General features: G+C 40.9%; 1 pseudogene; it reads right to left on the minus strand.

Annotated features, from left to right (window-relative positions):
* Window positions 1–14,121: 14,121 nt before the first annotated feature.
* On the minus strand, window positions 14,122–14,706 carry LOC125122226 (thymosin beta-4-like; annotated as a pseudogene).
* Window positions 14,707–20,460: the final 5,754 nt, after the last annotated feature.

The raw sequence follows: 20,460 nt of genomic DNA on the forward strand, positions 1-20,460 counted from the left end.
AAATTGATAAAATGCCCCTTTTATTTTATTGTTCTGTTGCTCTGGTCCAAGAACGCAATCTGGCCTGCTATCTATTTTTATAAAGATTTTTTGAAACACAGCTACGCTCATTTAAAAACCATTGTCTATGGCTGTTTTCATATGACAGTGGAGAATTGAGTAGTTATGGCAGAGACTTTATGACCTGCAAAATCCAAAGCATTCATACCACAGTGGAGAATTGAGTAGTTATGGCAGAGACTTTATGACCTGCAAAATCCAAAGCATTTATAAAATGCTGACCCTTGGCCTTGAAGATTAAATCTGAACTCATCCTGGATTTCAGAGCCTTTTCATCATCTATTGTCATTTTACTGATATAATTTAATTGGCATTATTCACTGTATGTAAGCTCTCGAATCCAATCAGATTAGTATTCACCCACCCTAAATAGCGCATGTTCATTCTCCAGTTTTCTCTTTGTTTCTGGCTTGTCCAACTTGGGATGCAGAATGCTCTCCTTGCTCTCCTTCAGTCTTATGTGTCTTTGAAGGCCCATCTCAAGTTCATGAAATTCCCCTTGTGACTTTTACCCACACTGGAGCCTTCTTGCTTACTTTATTCCCTATATTACCCATGGAGGCATTTTGAATCAGTATATGTTTTATAAATACGTCATGTAAATAAACATTCTTATCTGCCCAATTAAATGCAAAACTCCTGGTATTAGAGTCTCAGTAATATACTATTTTTGCATCTTTTATAGAAGTTCAAGCAATATGGGACCATGAAGACACTTAGTATGTAATGGTCGTGTCAAACTCTATCTCCCACATGTCCGAGACAGTCCACTTCTCTATAACCCCCCTTCCACCCTAATCTGAGCTTCACTTCCTCTCATCTGGGCTGATGCTACAGTCTCCCAAGTGCCCCCTGTTCCTCCTGGCCCCTACAGTCTTCTTCCCACACAGCAAACAGACGGACTTTAATATGTAAGGCAGCTGATGTTACTCTCCTACTTCAAACCATCCACTTCCATGACGTATCTTAGAGGAGAAGTTGAGATCTGTCTCTGCCTAAATCTCCCCACTCATCTCCTTTCACTTGTCAGTGGGCACTCTGGATTCTCTCCATCTCCTCTGCCTGGAATATTTCCTTCAGGTCATGAATGTCTGGCTTTTCATAACTCAGGTGTCAGCTCTCTCCTCCCTACCTGAGCTCCCCCCCTCCCTCCCCCACCCACCCCGATCTGCACTGACTCTGCACTTTCTGAATGTCACTCTGGTTCACAGCATCCAGTTCACTGTCTTCATTGCCCTGATCTTGACAAATATGTCTTGTTTACTTTTTAAGTGTTTCCCTCTAACTGCAGTTCCATGAATTTATCTCTTTTGTTCACTGCTAATCTGTTCACTGCTGTATTTCCAGCCCCTAGAACACTGCCTGGTGCATAAGAGGTATTCAGTAGCTCCCTGTGGAATAAATAAACAAAACCATTCATAGATTTCTTTTTTCTAAGATCCATTTTTTTTTTTTAGTTAAAGTGTGGTTGGTTTACAGTGTGTGCCAATTTCTGCTGTACAGCAAAGTGACCCAGTCATACATATATATACATTCTTTTTCTCATATTATCTTCCATCATGTTCTATCCCAAGAGATTGCATATAATTTTCTGTGCTATATGGTAGGGCCTCATTGCTTATCTAGTCTAAATGTAATATTTAGGATGTTTGCATCTATTCCCCTCAAACTCCCGGCCGTCCTACTCTCTCCCCCCAGATTTATTTTCTTTTGAAATAGGAGAAGAGAACTTCTATTCACTTTCATTAAAATGCATTTACTCGGACTTCCCATCGTGGCGCAGTGGAACGAATTCGACTAGGAACGTGAGGTTACAGGTTCGATCCCTGGCCTCAATCAGTGGGTTAAGGATCTTATTTGGAAATAGGGTTATTGCAGATGTAATTAGTTAAAGATCAAGATGAAATCTTACTGGATTAGCATGAGCCCTAAATCCAGTGGGAGTGTCCTTACAAGAGACAGAAGAGGATACTGGGAGACACAGAGAAGAGATGATGTGAAGATGGAATGAGAGAATGGAGTGTTGCACCTACGAAGCACAGGACACCAAGCATTGCCAGCAACCACCAGAAGCTAGGAAAGAGGCATGGGATGGTTTCTCCCTCAAAGCTTCTAGAGGGAATCAACCTTGTCAACACTTCTGGTCTCCTGAATGATAAGAGAATAAAGTTCTGTAATTCAAGCCATTCTGTTTGTGGTAATTTGCTATGGCATCCCTAAGAAACTAGCATACTCCCTAAGAACAGTTTCTTTGCGCAAGGCCCTAAGTGGTAACACCGTGGAAAGTAGGTGCTGAGTAAATGCGTGTGTGTGTATGTGTGTGTGTGTGTTTTAGGGCCGCACCCACAGCATATGGAGGTTCCCAGGCTAGGGTTCTAGTTGCCAGCCACAGCCACAATCACAGTAACGTCAGATCTGTGCTGCGTCTGCACCACAGCTCACAGCAACGCTGGATCCTTAACCCACTGAGCAAGGCCAGGGATTGAACCTGCAACCTCATGGTTCCTAGTTGGATTTGTTTCCGCTGCGCCACCCACGATAGGAACTCCAGAACTTTTCATCTTAAGTAGGGACACACAAGGGTGGGAAATAAAGAATAAGTGTGCATTAACAAGATTTGTAATCTGTTCTTGCTACCTGGAATCCAGGAACTGTTCTCATTCCTGTTGTGACCAGGCCTGGCTCTCGTGAGTTTCTGGCTAGTATTTGTTAAAGGCCCTTTTTGCTTGTAAGCCACAATCCATTCCTATCATTTGCAACCACAGAAACTCAACTTTTATACTGAGATCCGAGATTTGTTCAGTATTGGTGCAGTTTTGCATATTTAGCTCTGAGTTCTGACATGCTGAGTTTACTACCACATGAGATACTACCTTCAAAATGTCAATTTCATCTCAGACCTGCAAATTAGTGTAATTATAAGACAGCATATTAGCATTATTATTAATTTATTTATAACCCATCTTGTTCCAAAAGGATTGCATTGTGTTAAATTATCCTACAAAGGTACAGCAAGAAAAAGTACATTTAAAATAGGAAACAAAAATGAGACAAGGGGAGAATAAGGATATAAAAGTGAAATGGAGCCACAAGTGAACCTAATCTATAAAATGGCTACGGTGAAGGCCTAGACAATAAGTAGAGAAAAAGATGCAATAACGTGAGAGGGTCTATAGGCTACTATTGTTGCCATGGTATTTGGCAACAGTACTCTCTGCTTGAAATAATTTCTTCTCAACCCACATTTCTGTTAAAAGAACTTACAATTTCTTTACAGTAAAAGTGGGACCATGAGACAGTTAAGCAACTTGCCAAAGAGAACTGCCAAACCAAATACCAGAAAAGACAATGAATTTGCTTAAAGTCATTATGTTATCCCTTTAAATATAGTTAAGAGAAACAAGTCCAAAAACATCAGCTTTAAGTTTATTTATTTAGTTTTGGTTAATATTACTCAAAAAAAACTTTAAGCTGTAGTGCCCTATTTTTTTTAATTGAAGTATAGTTGATTTACAATGTTGTGTTAATTTCTGCTGCACAGCAAAGTGATTCATTTATATATTTATATATACACATTCTTTAAAAATAATCTTTTCTATTTTGGTTTATCAGAGGACATTCAATAGATTTCTCTGTGCTATACAGTAGGATCTTGTTGGTTATCCCCTTCATGTATAATAGCTTACACCTACTAACCCTAACCTCCTATTCCTTCCCTCCCCCAACCCCTCCCCTTTGGCAACCACAAGTCTGTCCTCTATATCTGTGAGTGTGTTTCTATTTCATAAATAGGTTCTTTTGTGTCATTTTTTAGATTCTGGTATTTGTAAATCTTCTCTTCTGACCTACTTAGTATGATAATCTCCAGTTCCAACCATTGTTGCTGCAAATGGCATCATCTTGTTCTTTTTTATGGCTGACTAGTATTCCATTGTATATGTACTACATTTTCTTTACCCATTCATCTGTCAGTGGACATTTTGGTTGTTTCTGTGTCTTGGCTATTGAGAATAGTTGTAGTGCCTTATTTTAAATTGATGATAATTTATTTTGATTTACACAATACATGGATCTTAGAAAACTTATTTTATAATCATTGTTTAAATTAAAACATTTGAAACAATAGAGAAACTGAAAGTACATGTATAGTCAGCCTTTTTGAAATCAAATGTTATTCGCTTACTTATAATTTTACCAATGTGGGATTTTCACATACTGCAGAAATGCTAGTTCCCTTCTCATAGTTTTTATAAAAGAAGCAAAGCCCAGATTTTTAAATGCAAACACTGCATAAAGAGATTGCTCCTATGTAGTAACATAGTAAACATAATCATAAGATACTGATCTTCATTATTGTAATGAAGATTTTCCCATTTTAATATTTATTGCAAATTTTTTCTACCAACCCTTTTCTGGAAAGGATCTGAGGCTACTATAGAATACATCACAAGTGCCACCTAGTGCTTTCTTTGAAAATAACATTTTTTTTTTAATCTTCAGAAACATGGAGGAAACAAGATCTGAAAGCTCCATCCTTCCAGGGCAGAGCCTGTTTAAATTACACTGCTTCTTAGAAAAGAATCTGTTTTCAGCCAAAATAGGATCTGAAAGAAGAATTTGGAAGTAAGTTTGATTATAGTCAGATCTTCCAATACTGCTTGGTTTTATTTCTGCATAGATACATGTTTCCCCACCAGCTTAAAGTTAAGCGTTCCCAAGAGACCTTTCCCAAGCGGAAATGACCTAAAGCAAAGAGCAATCCTCTTAGGACACGTCTTGCTGAAGTATGCACAGAATAAATTGAGATAAAGCACAGATGCTCACAGACACAGTTCAAATTCTGGACGGAGGCTTGACACTGAGTGTGGTTCCCAGGCGAGGAGGTTGGTAGTGCCACCCCACTGCTCAGGGTGTGTGTTGCCTCAGGAATAGTTCATGCAAAACAAGGGCTGAACGCTATTTTCAGTTTTTTGCCTTATTTTGTAAAAGCGGACATTGTTTTCAGATTTCTTTCAGTTAGTGAAAACGAATACTAAAGTAGGACTTTTGTAAAAGTGGAGGCATAGAACAAACTTTGAAAAAACAGGGGATCCATGCTGGAGTTAAGTATACTAAAATGAAAAGTTAAAGTGTTTCACTACAGAAGAGGTGATATTTTCAATAGTTTAAAAAGTATTTTCTTTCATCTCCCAACAGGAGCTGCTATCTCACAAAAGCTGTAATTCTATCATTATTTTATGCCCAGGTCACTCACTCTTCTTCTCAGTTTTCCTATTTTAAGGCATTGAAATGTCATTATCATCATTACCATCATTGTCATCACTGTCACCACCACCTACAGTCACAATCACAAGCATCAGCCAAGTGACTTTTTTTCTTTTTTTCTTTTTGGTCTTTTTAGGGCCACATCTGGTGGCATATGGAGGTTCCCAGGCTAGGGGTTGAATCAGAGCTGTAGCTTCTGGCCTGTGCCAGCCACAGCAACGTCAAATCCGAGCCGAGTCTGCCACCTACACCACAGCTCACCGCAACGCCGGATCCTTAACCCACTGAGCAAGGCCCGGGATCGAACCTGTGTCCTCATGGATGCTAGTCAGATTCGTTACTGCTGAGCCATGACGGGAACTCTGAAGTGACTCTTGTTATAGAATGTAGTGCTGGTGTCAAGGAAACAAACATAAGCTTTAGTTTCTAAGATCAAGGAGCTTAATGTCAACTCTGGGAGAGGAGTAGAAGAAAGGAAGAGGAGGGGAGAAGTATGTGCATTCTGATAAAACAATACGAGTTCACAGACCCAAAATCACCGGAACCACCCCAACCCTTACCCATTTCTGGTACCTGAGTCCTGCAGTCCTCATGTAAAATGCCTTTCTGCTGTGTTCTTTTCTTTAATATTGTTCATTTATTCCTCCATCTCATGCCTGGAAAATTGCAACAGATTTATCCTTTGGCTCTGGCTCTTCTCCTGCCAGGCTAAATCCCTACAGTACTGCCTTTAACTTTTCATCCATCTTCCTCAAGAACTAGGATGACTTTCTGTGCTTATCAGACTGTGGGCACAAATCTCTAAGTCCAGCTTTGAAGATCTTCTGTAATTTACACAAACTTTATCCATTCAATGTGATAGGCTCCAACACTCAATTTTTATCCCCGGAGGGCAGGTCTCTCTTTGAGTTGGAACTGAGGGCCACACTATGCTTTCATTTCCTTTTTTAAATGGTGTGCGGGTTTGGTTTTTTGTTTTTTTGTTTTTTTGCTTTTTAGGGCTGCACTTGCGACATATGGAAGTTCCCAGACTAGAGGTCGAATCGGAGCTGCAGCTGCCAGCCTACACTGCAGCCACAGCAACATGGGATCCAAGCTGTGTCAGCGAACTACACCACAGCTCATGGCAATGTCAGACCCTTAGCCCACTGAGCAAAGCTAGGGATTGAACCCCCATCTTCATGGATACTAATCAGGTTCATCACTGCTGTACCATAATGGTAACTCCTTGGGGTTTTTTTTGTTTTTTGTTTGCTTGTTTGTTTGTTTGCCTCTTGTGCCGTTTGCATAGCTGCAGCTTTTCCAGTTATTTTCCGGTATTGTTATTCTATCACTTATTGCCATTCCCCTCCTCCACACACCTTTTGTTCCTCCTAGTGCCTTCCCTCTTTCTCCTCCAGTCTCTCCTGGTTGCTCTTTTATCTTGCTCCCCAGCAAATCAGCTCTTTGGACTTGTTTTGCCATTTCTTGAGTCATTGGTCTTCCCCTTTTTTTCCTCCTTGTTTTGCTGCAAAATATTTTCAAGGAACTTCCCCTAAATGAGTGTGTTCAGAAGTAAATGTTCCAAGTTCTTGCTTGGCTGAAACTGTCTTCATTCTGCCTTCACACTTAATCCTGTTTGTTTGAGTACAGTATTCTAGTTTGTAATCATGTTGCCAAAGAGCTTGGTAGCTGTTTCCTCATTGTGTGTTAGTACCTGTGTTCTGACAAGAAGGCTGATGTCATTTTGAACCTTGTTCTTCTGTAATGTGGAAGATGAATTGTTCTTATTTTGCTACTATCAAGTCAGATCCTAACAATCTATTTTTTCCACTTTAAACCTGAGCCCCACAGGTCTGTGTTCTGCTTTTAATGCTAACTTATGATATTTTAGAGCCTGACTTTGAAAATACAGAACTTCATAATTTAACGAAAGTCTAGTAAAGAGATGAAAAAGATGTTTCTTCTCTGCTACAGCTACAAAGGAAGAGGCATTCTTCCTCATCTTAAAACTTGGTCAAAGGATCTGACCAGGTCTGGTGTTACATGTGAATCTCACAAGGACACCAGTCTTGTTTCCTATGTGATATGAAGTCTTGCACAAAATATTCGTTACTGCTACCAGCTCATTCTGTTCTAATATAAATCTATCATTAGAATTATTATGTGAACAAAGGACTCTTGTAGATGCTAGAGATTTTAGAAATTATTGCCATGTTATGTGAACATAACTTTCAGTGACACCTGTAATTTAGTCTTACTAGTTAAGACTTGTTAAGACAGTCTTATTTGTTGCCCTGGTAATAATGTTGTAGCTGACACCTATGTCCTCAAGTATAAACATTCTCAGAGGTTCTGTGTTAAGTCTGAAGAGGATCCTTGAGTCTTTCCTCTTCCCATCTGTGTAATGGCCAAATACATCTACTCTGCTAGAGTCCTTTGCATGACAAAGAGTTTGAGTCTTGTCATTTCCATTTCCACAGGGATATGTATTCAGTTGCTTTGGCACCATGGAACACAGTGACAGTTTCTCAAACCAAGAGTTGAGATAAGATATTTCACTTCTAATACCAGAGCACTACTCAAAATGTCACCTTTTCAGTATTATTTGCAACATATTTGTATCATTTCAGTGTCCTTCGGGAACTTTGGGAGGGGAGAGAAATATTGAATAACAAAATAAAAAGGCGCAGTTGTAGTTCCTGTTTTTTGTTTTGTTTTGTTTTGTTTTCATTTTAGGGCAGCTCTTGTGGTATCTGGAAGTTCCTAGGCTGGGGATTGAATTGGAGCTATAGCTGCCAGCCAACATCACAGCCACAGCCATGCCAGATCTGAGCCACATCTGTGACCTACACCATAGCTCACAGCAATGCCAGATCCCCAACCTACTGAGCAAGGTCAGGGATTGAACCCACATCCTCATGGATACTACCTGGATTCTTAGCCTAATGTGCCACAACAGGAACTCCTGGCAGTTCCTTTAATTAAAAAAAACTTCACTCCCCCCTCCAGACATACACCAAGGTCCAACAGAACAACGTCCTAGAATATTCTTCTAAATATGGTAAAAAATCCTTCTACCAAAACCAAAAGTATTTTCTGTATTACCATAGTATTACATTTTTACTAAATCTATTGTTCTACAGAGAAATAAGTTCTAGGACTTAGAACGATAGAAAAAAGTTATATTGTGGAAAATAAACTTTCCTCAGATCCATGTGAACCTCTATATCATCACTGACAGTGATCAAATAGAGATAAACAGAACAGAAGAGAGTCCAGAAATTTGCCCACACACATGGAGGATCACAGAGGGGCCAGCGAAATACATGGGGAAAGGAGAAGCTTTTTCATATGTGGTACTAGTTCAAAGGATATTTGCATTTTAAAATTCAATATATATATAATCAAATTATTCACCAGAAAGCTAACACTAATTTATACTCTCACCAACACGGTTAAAGATTGCTTCATGACCTGTTCGTGTCAGTGTTCATGGATGTTTGCAAAGAATGGATATTCTGTTTATTGACTACAAAGTACTCTTTCTATGTGTGCATATAATGCAGTGCATTCATTATTCAAGCCAAAAGTATTTACTGGATGCCTCATATGTTCTAGATACCACTCTAGGCCCTGGGGATTTAGCTAAAGGCAAAGTACCTACTTTCTTGGAGTTCACATTCTTGTGTGGGGCAGACAGATACTAAACTGATAGAAATATATGTGTGTGTATATATATATAATTTTATAGGCTTCTAAGTTGTATGAGGGAAAAACCCAACAGGGCAAGGGTTTAGAGAGGCTGGAGGGCTCTAGTTCAGATTCCTATCAGGGAGATGGAGTCAGGGAATGCCTCTCTGTAGAGGTGGCCTGCATGATAAAAAGGAGGAGGCCAAGCAAAGCTGAAGAGGAAGGTGTGTGTCCAGGCAGAAGTTTGGGGAGTATGAGGCCCTAGATCAGGAAAGTGCTTGGTGTGGGGGAGACTCCGAGAGAGGCCGTTGTAGCCAGAGAGTATAGGAGAGATGCTCGCAGAGGGAGCCAGCGGCTAGACTGTGCTGACCTTATTGGCCATAGCAAGACATTTAGATTTTATTCCAGTGTAATGGAGAGCCACTGAAAGGTCTTCAGCACTGATGTGGTGTGATCTGATTATACCTATAGATAGAAGATGTGTGTATATATATATATATATATATTTTTTTTTTTTTTTGCCTTTTCTAGGGCCGCTCCCACAGCATATGGGGGTTCCTAGGCTAGGGATCTAATCGGAGCTACAGCTGCCAGCCTACGCGAGAGCCACAGCAACATGGTATACAAGCCGCATCTGCGACCTACACCACAGCTCACGGCAACGCCGGATCCTGAACCCACTGAGCAAGGGCAGGAATTGAACCCGCAACCTCATGGTTCCTAGTCACATTCATTAACCTCTGAGCCACAACGGGAACTCCGTAGAAGATAATTTTGATTGCTAGGGGGCAGTGAATTGTAGGGGAAAGAAAGGAAGCAAGAAGACCTTTAGTTGTGGCCAGAGCAACTGTAGCTTGGACTAGGTGGTAGCTGAGGAATGGTGAAATGTGACCCAAACTGGGACATATCTGGATGTTAACAGTTAGGATATTAGAACAGTTAGGACTTGCTGATGGTTTGGATGTCAGGGGTGGGGTGGTGCTGGGGGAGAAGAGGAATCATGGATGACTCCTAGGTTTTGGACCTAAATCACTGGGTCTGTGGCAGGACTGCCAACTGAAAGAGAGATGATTGTGGAGGGAGACCGCGGCGGGGGGCATTGGAAGAAAAACTTAGGTGTATATGAGTGGAACAACACAATGTCCTTCAGTAGATGAATGGGTAAACAAAACATATCCATACAATGAAATATTATTCAGCTATGAAAAGAAATGGCATACTGATGCATGCTTAAGCATGGCTGGGCCTTGAAAACATTACGATAAGTGAAAAGGAGCTGGACACAAAAGGCCACATGTTTTTGTTTTTGCTTTTTATGGCTGCATCTGTGGTATATGGAAGCTCCCAGGCTAGGGGTCAAATCAGAGCTGGATCTGAGGCCTACGCCAGATCCACAGCTACACCAGATCCAAGCCAGCAATGCTGGATCCTTAACCCACTGAGCAAGGCCGGGGATCGAACCTGCATCCTCACGGACCCTATGTTGAGTTCTTAATCCACTGAGCCACAGTGGTAATCCAGGCTGCATGTTGTATAGTTACATTTATATGAAATATAGAGAATAAGCAAATCTAAAGAGTCAGAAAAATAGATTAGTGTTTTCCAGGGGCTTAGGGTGGGGAGGAGGAAATGGAGAGTGACTGCTTAATGAAGGTTTTCATTTGGAATGAGGAAAATGTTCTGGAGCCAGACAGTAGAGGTGGTGCATAACATCGTGAATGTACTAAATGCCATGCAATTATATACTTTAAAATGGTTCCAGTGGTAAATGTCATATGTATTTTACAACAGTAAAAAAATCTAAGACAACAACAATTTTAGGAGGTATGCAGGGAAACTCAAGAGTTTAGTGTGGGACGTGTTAAATTTGAGATGCCCATTAGGTATTCAGGTAGAATTGAATAAAGGAATTGGGAGCTCAGGGGAAAGTTCAGAACTGGAGGAATAAATTTGGGAGTCATTAGCATAGGGATGGCATTTAGAGACTGAGAATTGGATGAGACCATCTAGGAAGGCAGTGTAGAGAGAAGAAAGGGAAAACTGAGTCTTGGGCTACCTTGATACCTGTCAGGAATAGTAGGAAGAGCCAGCAAAGCAGAGTGGGCACACTGGCTCCACAAAGCAGCAGGAAGGTTAGGAGAGCATGGCATTTCTGGAGCTCAGGTAGGAAACATTTTGGAGGCGGGGCACCAGAAGTGTCAATTACTGTTGAGAGGTAGAGTAAGATGAAGACAATTGGATTTTGTGTGATGGAGGTTCCTGTTTGTAGTTCCAAGTGGTTAAATGCATCATTCAGATATACTTAAATTTTTTTTTTTGGTTTATTGATTTCTTAAATAGATGTATGAAAAGTTTTCATAGGAATTTTCGATTAGGCTCAGCAAAGCAGATTAAGCATCTGGCCTTGTCACTGTTGTGGCTCAGGTCACTGCTCTGGCAAGTGTTTGATCATCTAGGAACTTCTGTATGCTGCAGGAGAAGCCAAAAAAATTAAAAATAAAATAAAAATTTCTATGATCATTATAGATTGATAATTTTTATTTCTTCTTGTATTTATAATGCCTTTTGCTTATTGAAATTTTAAGTTCCGTATTAAGAAATTAAAGGTTCTTTTTTAATTACTCAATGAATTTTATTTCATATATAGTTGTACAATGATCATCACAACCAAATTTTATAGCATTTCCATCCCAAACCCTCAGTGCATCTCCCCACTCCACAACCTGTCTCATTTGGAGACCATAAGTTTTTCAAAGTCTATGAGTCAGTATCTGTTCTGCAAAGAAGTTCATGGTGTCCTTTTTTTAGTTTCCATATGTAAGTGATAGCATTTGAAGTTGGTGTCTCATTGTCTGACTGACTTCACTTAGCATGATAATTTCTAGGTCCATCCATGTTGCTGCAAATGCCGTTATTTCTTTCCTTTTAATGGCTGAGTAATATTCCATTGTGTATACCTACCATATCTTCTTTATCCACTCCTCTGTCAGTGGACATTTAGATTGCTTCCATGTCTTGGCTATTGTATAGAGTGCTGCAATGAACATTGGAGTACACGTGTCTTTGTGAGCCATGGTTTTCTCTGGATAGATGCCCAGGAGTGGGATTGCTGGATCAAATGATAATTCTATTTTTAGTTTTCTGAGGATTCTCCATACTGTTTCCACAGTGGTTGCACCAATTTACATTCCCACCAACAGTGTAGTAGGGTTCCTTTTTCTCCATACCCTCTCCAGCACATATTGTTTGTAGACCTTTTGATGATGGCCATTCTGGCTGGTGTAAGGTGGTACCTCAGAGTGGTTTTGATTTGCATTTCTCCAATAATGAGTGATGTTGAACATCTTTTCATGTGTGTTTTGGACATCCATATGTCTTCTTTGGAGAATTGTCTGTTTAGATCTTCTGCCCATTTTTTGATGGGGTTGTTCATTTTTTGAGTATTGAGCTACAGAAGGTGTTTATAAATTTTGGAGATTAATCCCTTGTCAGTTGCTTCATTTGCAAATATTTCCTCCCATTCTGTGGGTTGTCTTTTCGTTTTGTCTAGGGTTTCCTTTGCTGTGCAGAAACTTCTAAGTTTAATTAGGTTCCATTTGTTTATTTTTGTTTTTATTGTCATGACTCTTAAGAGGTGGATCTGAGAAGATGTTGCTGTCATTTATGTCAGAGAGTGTTTGGCCTGTGTTTTCCTCTAAGAGTTGTATAGTATCTGGTCTTATATCTAGGTCTTTAATCCATTTTGAGTTTATTTCTGTGTATGGTGTTAGGAATTGTTCTAATTTCATTCTTTTACATGTGGTTGTCCAGTTTTCCCAGCACTGCTTATTGTATATTCTTGCCTCCTTTGTCATAGATTAGTTGGCTGTAGGTGTGTGGGTTTAATTCTGGGCTTTCTATCCTGTTCCACTGATTCTGTCTTTGTGCCAGTACCATATGGTTTTGATGACTGTAGCTTTGTAGTATGGTCTGAATTCAGGGAGCTGATTCTTCCAGCTCTGTTTTTCTTTTTCAGGATATCTTTGGCTATTCTGGGTCTTTTGTGCTTCCAAATAAACTTTAAAATATTTTTTTCTAGTTCTGTGAAAAATGTACTTGGTCCTAGGGATTGCAATGGATCTGTAGATTGCCTTGGGTAGTATAGTCATTTTGGTAATATTGACTCTTCCAGTCCAAGAGCATGGTATGTCTTTCCATCTGTTTGTGTCATCTTTGATTTCTTTCATCAGCATCTTATAGTTTTCAGAATACAGGTCTTTTGTCTCTTTAGGTAGGGTTAATCCTAAGTACTTTATTCTTTTTGATGCAGTGGTAAACAGGATTGCTTCCCTGATTTCTCTTTCTGATCTTTTGTTGTTAGTGTTTCTGTGTATTGATTTTGTATCCTGCAACTTTGCCAAATTCATGGATGAGCTCTAACAGTTTTCTGATAGAGTCTTTAGGATTCTCTAGGTATAGTATCACGACATTTGCAAATAGTGATAGTTTTACTTCTTCCTTTCCAATTTGGATTTCTTTTATTTCTTTTTCTTCTCTGATTGCTGTGGCAAGGACTTCCAAAACTATGTTGAATGGTAGTGGTGAGAGCGGACATCTTTGTCTTGTTCCTGAAGAGATTAAAGGTTCTTGACTCTGATGTCTTGAAGCTGTGATTTTTATGATTTGGAAATAGTGTTTTTTCCTTTTAACTGTAATGACATATAGCTGGACTTCTTTTTACTCCAAACAAAACTTGTTTTTTTAATATGAGCACTTAACTCATTCACTTTTTTTTTTTTTTTTTAGGGCCATACCTGCAGCATATGGAAGTTCCCAGGCTAGGGGCCCAATCGGAACTGCAGCTGCTGGCCTACACTACAGCCACAGCAAGGCCAGATCTGAGCTGTGTCTGCAGCCTATACCATAGCTCACAGCAATGCCAGATCCTCAGCACACTGAGCAAAGCCAGGGATCAAACCCACATCCTCATGGATACTAGTTTGGTTCATAACCCGCTGAGCCACAACAGGGACCCCCTCATTCACATTTTTGATTGTTAATATGTTTAAATATAGTCATGTTATCTTGGCTTGTGTTTTCTTTTTTTTCACGTTTTAAAACTTTTTATTTGCATATTTTAAAAAATTGTGCATTCCAATAATTAAAATCATTTGAACAACAAAAAAAAAATGGCACTCTGATTAAACAGCATTTTACAGCCCACAGGACACCTTGGACCAGCTCAGTTTTTACTCTAAATTCCACCCAGCTTTCTCCTTCACCAACATGCAAGTTCTTTTCCTTCCCCGCCATCCACATAGGCAGATGGGAGAGGCAGGTGCGGCCTTGGTGTTGGTAGTTCTCTATTCTTTGATGTGAAAAGGGGCAACACAGTCATTTAAACTTGATCCAGCCTCTTTTCATGTTACCAAGTTAAACAGCTAAAAGAAGTAAAATAAGAAGGCAATCCTTGTACAATGTACAGTGCCTATTGGCGGCACACGCCTCATTATGACTCGCCTGCTTGCTTCTCCTGTTCAGTTGTTTCTTTTAAGGCAGTGGATTTTTCTCTTGCATTTCTGTCTTCTTCAGTTTTGACTTGTCGAATTTCTCAATCTCAGCCATATTGGGTTTGTCAGACATGGTTGCAGAGGAAGCAGAGCGAGGTGCGAGTGAGAAGAATCCGGTCTATGCAGTGGCCGCCCCTGAGTGCCTTGGCTTGTGTTTTCTATTCAGGTTGTTTTTGGCTATTTCTTCTTGCTGTCTTTTGTTACACTGATCATGGTTTCTTTATTCTGTTTGTTTCCCTTCAAGGGTTGGCAAAATTATGTATTCAGTTTCAGTTATTTCGATAGTTAACATGAAATTTAAACTCTCATGGTTATACATGCTTTTTATCAGTGTCTAGAATTAATCCATCTTTATATTTTCCCATTAAACAGGAAATTTTTACTCTTTCTCATTCTGCCACTGCTACCTCTACAAGTATAAGCAATTTTATCAAATTAGTTTTATTCTAGTTAAGTTTATTTTTTTCATTTTATTTTGTGGCTGCACCTGAGGCATATGGAAGTTCCCAGGCCAGGGATTGAATCCAAGCCACAGCTGAGGCAATGCCAGATCCTTTAACCCACTGCCTTGGGCCAGGGATCCAGCCTGCACCTCCACTGCAAACCCAGCCACTGCAGTCAGATTCTTAACCCACTGAGTCACAGTGGGAACTCCTTCTAGTTAAGTTTCTACTGTTTGTTTTGACTCAGGTTTTTTCTTTTATCCCACATTATCTTTTTCTTTGGGTTACCATTTGCCATTGTTCTGTTCAAGTGAATTTTTGAATACTGTAATTATTTTAGAGTTAGTGTGATTGTGGCAAACCTTCTGAGTCCTTGTATATTAAAAATGTCTCCAGTTTTCTCTCAGCCTTGATTGTAAGTTTGCCTTGGAATAGATCTTTAGGTACAAAATCACTTTTCTTTCAGAATTTGGAAGACATAACTGGTGTCTTTTGCACCCAGGATTGCTAATGAGAAGTCTGATGCTAATCTGATTTTTGTTCCTTTAGCTGTGTCTGCTACCTACACCACAGCTCACGGCAATGCCAGATCCTTAACCCAGAGTGAGGCCAGGGATCGAACCTGCAACCTCGTGGTTCCTAGTCGGATTCATTAACCACTGAGCCATGACGGGAACTCCCAGTCACAATTCTTGATTATAAGTAACAAAAACTGGCTCTGGCTAATTTCTGCAAAAAAAAAAAAAAAAAAAAAACCCAAACAAACAAACAAAAAAGCTATTGGTAGGCTATTGGGTAGCTCACAGAATTGCGCAGAAAGCTGAAATTAAGGCTTGGAAAACCAGCAGGAACCAAAGGGGCCACAACCAAGGATACTCTGTAGGAATAGTCTGGTTAGGTCATTGCTGCCAGCCTTTGTGGGTGTCAATCCAGAATAAGTTCCGGGGTGGAGCACCCGACATAATACTCTAATTGCCAACCCTGAAAGCAGAGTTATCTGCCAGGCACTCAATAACCACAGGAAGGTTCATGGCCTAATCTGTGCAATCTGTGAACATGTTCCCTTAAATGGCAAAAGGGACCTTGCAACTATGATTAAGTTAATTTGAGAAAGGGTGAGTATCCTGGATCACCCAGGTGGGCCCAATGACACAATTCCTTAAAAGTAGAGAAGCGTTCCCAGCTGTTATCAGAATGAGACTCGACTAACGAAGAAGGATCCCAGAGATGCACCATCGCTATCTTTGAAGATGGAGGAAGGGAGCTGAGGTATGTAGTGGCCATTGGTCACTGGAAAACTTGCAAAAAGCAAAATTTCCCCTAGTCTTCAGAAAGGAATGCTGACACGTTGATTTTAGCCCTGCACTTCCGACTTACAGAATGGTAAAGTAATAAATTCGTGCTGTTTCAAGCCACTGCGTTTGTGGAAGTTTGTTATGGCAGCGGTAGAAAAACCAGTGCACCACAAGTTTGCAGTTTTTCTCTGTCCTGGTGCTAAAGTATGGAGGGCTTCACTCTGGCGGCTGCCTGTGGGCGGCTGGCTGTGGATGTTTCATTCCCTGCAGAGCTGCCTTGTCCTCTCCTACACGTCCTCCTGTCTGCTCACCTCCCATCTCCTCCGTCCCTCTGAAAAGGCTACGGATGGTTTCTTTCTGCTAGTTTAGGGGTAGGGGAAGCCAATGGACCCCATGTTCTGAATATAGTTTTTAATAAACTGTATTCAGAGCCTTCTTCTGTATTATTGTGAATGTTCCTCTGAGTGTAGCATCTGTCTCGATTTGCTCTGTTTGAATCATTTCTTTGGTTTGTTTTCTGCAGCCAGTTTGGGGCTGTGATTTTTTCTTCACTCTTGTCCATGTTGGTTAACTTCTATCTTTCAAATATTTCAGAATTTTCTGATAATAGTACCTTTTCTGGTTTATGAGTGTCATGTGGATTTCTTCTTCAAAAACAATGCCTTCCATTTGTCATTGTATGAAAATTTGGGTGGAAGGGGACAATGATCTTTTGAGCTCAGTTGACTGTCTTGATCCAACTGTTGCCTGTTACTTAAGCTGATTATTCTGAACCTGGGGCTCAGGTAGAATCTGAAGGACTACAAAGTTTCCTAAAGAGTAGGCCCCCGGGGTCAGGTCTCAGTAGCAGGCTGATCACAGTGGGTGAGCACTAGGGAGGTTCAGAAGGAAGCAGATGGGACCCCGGGGTTGGGAGACCCAGGTGAGCATCAGGGAAGTCCCTTAGGAGGAAAAGACAGGACAGACCTGAGTTTGGGGGCAGTCCCAGTTTTGCCCTTGCCAACTATGTAAACTAGGCAAGTTCAGCCTCTGTGATCTTCAGTTTTTTTCACTTTAAAATGGATATAACTACCATTTATCAGATAAGGTTGCTGTAAGGATTAAATGAGACAATATTGGTAAAGTGCTTATCATCGGCTTGGCATGTATTAATATTGGGTATTTACTGAGTGCTTTTGCATGGATTAATCTTGTTTAATCCTGATTTTTAAGCCTATTACACAGATCAGGAAACTGAGGAATAGAGAACTTAAGCGGCTTAAGGCTGAAGTTATTAGTGGGAGAGAGAATTTGAACCTTGGCGGTCTGGCTGTCATCTCTGCACACACATCATGCTACAGATTACCCCACTCTACTCCAGAAGGGCAGAGTGCTCTTTTCTGGCTTTTGAAATTTCCTGTGTGGTTTTGGTGGAGGGAGCCAGACTGATTGTAAGAATTGGGAAGGGATTGAGTCAACAAGAGAGGACTAAGTGTCCGCAGTAATAGGCAAGCTGGAGCTGGTAGATGACTGTAGGTTATTGTTCAGTATCTGTGTTTGTTGGCTTATTTGATTTTATTATGTATTTATCTTGTGGCAGAAACGTTTATGTAATAGTAAAATGACCATACCCTAAAGGCACAGCTCAATGAAAATTTTTTTTTTGGTCTTTTTTTGCCTTTAGGGCCGCTCCCTCGGCATATGGAGGTTCCCAGGCTAGGGGTCTAATTGGCGCTGTAGCCGCCAGCCTACTCCAGAGCCACAGCAACGCGGGATCCGAGCTGTGTCTGCAACCAACACCACAGTTCACGGCAACGCCAGATCCTTAACCCACTGAGCAAGGCCAGGGATCGAACCCACAACCTCATGGTTCCTAGTCAGATTCGTTAACCACTGCGCCACAACGGGAACTCCTCAGTGAATTTCCGTCAATGTGTTTATACCTGTGTAATCACCATCCAGATCAAGCCATAGAATGTTTCTAGCTCTAGTGCCCTAGAAGGCTCCCTTATGTCCCCTCCCAGTCAATACCTGGGCCCAAGTAACTGTTGTACTAACCTCTGTCATCATGTTAGTCTGTTTTTGAATTTCATATAATGGACATACAGTTGGTGCTCTCTTGTGTCTGGTTTCTTTCACTCCTCCTGTTTATTTTGATAAAGAGCTGAATGCTGTGGATCTCTGAGCATTCCACTTCATGAGCAGAGAGCTACGGTGTCTGAGCATGGCCCCAAGGGCTCTGTACACATGTGCAGCCTTTTGTGTATCTCAGTAGCCAGCTCTGGGGGATGGAAAGAGAAGGAAAACTTGCCCAGGCAGGGCTGCCATCATCGGCTCCACACCTGAAGGCTCTTGGGAGGCCCTGGGCCTGGTGGTAACCGTTCTAGGTACGCTTCAGGTGTGGAATGTTAGATCCTTTTCTCTGTCTGGGCTGCCCCGTGAGTCAGTTGTTAAGATAGGACAGATGACTGAGTTTGGTTTGAGGGTGGACATTCTTTGCCCTTTTGAGCTGTGGTGCAGTGGAAACCTGGGATTTGAGAAATGTCCACACGTCCCTCCAGCCTCTGGGAACCCATCTACTTGGGTGGGGACATATCTGTGTTCTCTGTGAAATGTTGCCTTCCATTTCCTCCCTTTTAAGGATAATTCCAGCTTTTCTTGAAGAGCTAAGAATTCTCAAAGTCCTGTTTGGAGCGCTTTCCACTTCTTCAACACTAAGAAGCTCTTAAAACTCTTACACCTGAATGTACGAGGGCCCTGAGCCTCAGAATAAAAAGCCAGGTTTCCTTCCAGAGAGGAAAGGAAGGGGAAAATCACCTTTCCCTTCTAGCAAATAAATCTCCAACAGAACTAAGACTAGGGCACGAATGACTGCTTCAGGAATCTCTCCGTCTCATAGCACTGGTTCCAAATCTGCCCTCCACGCCGAACCATGGGGAAAACCTGGCAAAATCACATTCTAATCGTCTCAGCCCCAGTTTTTTCAACTACAAAATGGTGCTGATGACCAGCCTTACAAAGACGTTGTCATTGGTAAATGAAATTAGCTATTCATAAACCTCCATATTTAGAGTCCTAATAAGTGTATTTTCTTTTCTTTTTTTTCTACAGAAGGAATCATCTCCTTGCATTGGAAGTAGGAGTATCTGAGTTGGGTGGCCTGGATTACAGGACTCTGAGAACAGAGAAGCCATGCACTTTGACAGGTAGGTGGGAAGCATGCTGGGCCTCACAGAGGCTTTTCTTCTGAGCAGGTGAGTGGTATGACTTAAGAGGTGCTGGGAGGTGGCCCTGTGCTCTCATCATGGTGCTCAAACCTGACTGGTTGTTAGAATTTCATGGAGCATTTGAAAACACTCCTACCCCAGCTGCTTACTTTCTCCCACTCTGGCTGAGGAGGTGATTCAGTGGGGCTTTGGGAGGTAGGGGGGTGGGGGAAGCAATCCCCCAGTGATTCTGATGATTAGAAAGGTTTTGAGACTTTTTCTCAAATATATTCTCACCTGAAAGTGCAATCGTTTGAAATTTTTCCATGTTATCTCAGTGGAGGGTATACAAAATAGCCCTGGGGCAGTCATGAGTCACCCTGACCACTCCGAAGGAAAAAACCTTTCTAAAACTGCCTGGATTACACAAACCTTATCACACACATTGTAAAGCCTAAGCCTTGATTTCTATGACAAAGTTTTCATCAAGGTAGAACAAAACCTACCAGTGCCTTGTTCAAGTAATAAGTACAATCCTTCATTTCCAAACATTAACCAGACTATACCTTTAATTGGGAATGTTTATTAAATTAGAATGCTTCTTAGCTTCTGCTACTGAAGGCATATTAATACCTGCCTCACTAGAGAGAGAATATGAGGATGACAGGCCCTTAGAACTGAGCTGGTAGCTGAGGATGTCTGTTAGAAGTAGTTAGAATCCTCACTGCTAGACTAGGTCAGCACATGAAAAGAATGGGAATTAGAATTCTGATGGAATACGGATTGGGAGGACTGAACAAATCTAAAATTCTAGTCACATTTTATTACATGGTGCTGTGATTGAAACTTTAATTTGGGAATATGAATTTGGGAGGACTGGAAATTTAGAGGGCAGAAATGAGAAAGGCTCAGGGAAATCAAAGGACCTGAGCACAGTATAAGCCCAGGTGGTGGATGGAGTGTGATGGAGCCAGAAAGAAGATCGTGGAGT

This window comes from Phacochoerus africanus, chromosome 3 (assembly GCF_016906955.1).
Source record: "Phacochoerus africanus isolate WHEZ1 chromosome 3, ROS_Pafr_v1, whole genome shotgun sequence".
NCBI lineage: Eukaryota > Metazoa > Chordata > Mammalia > Artiodactyla > Suidae > Phacochoerus > Phacochoerus africanus.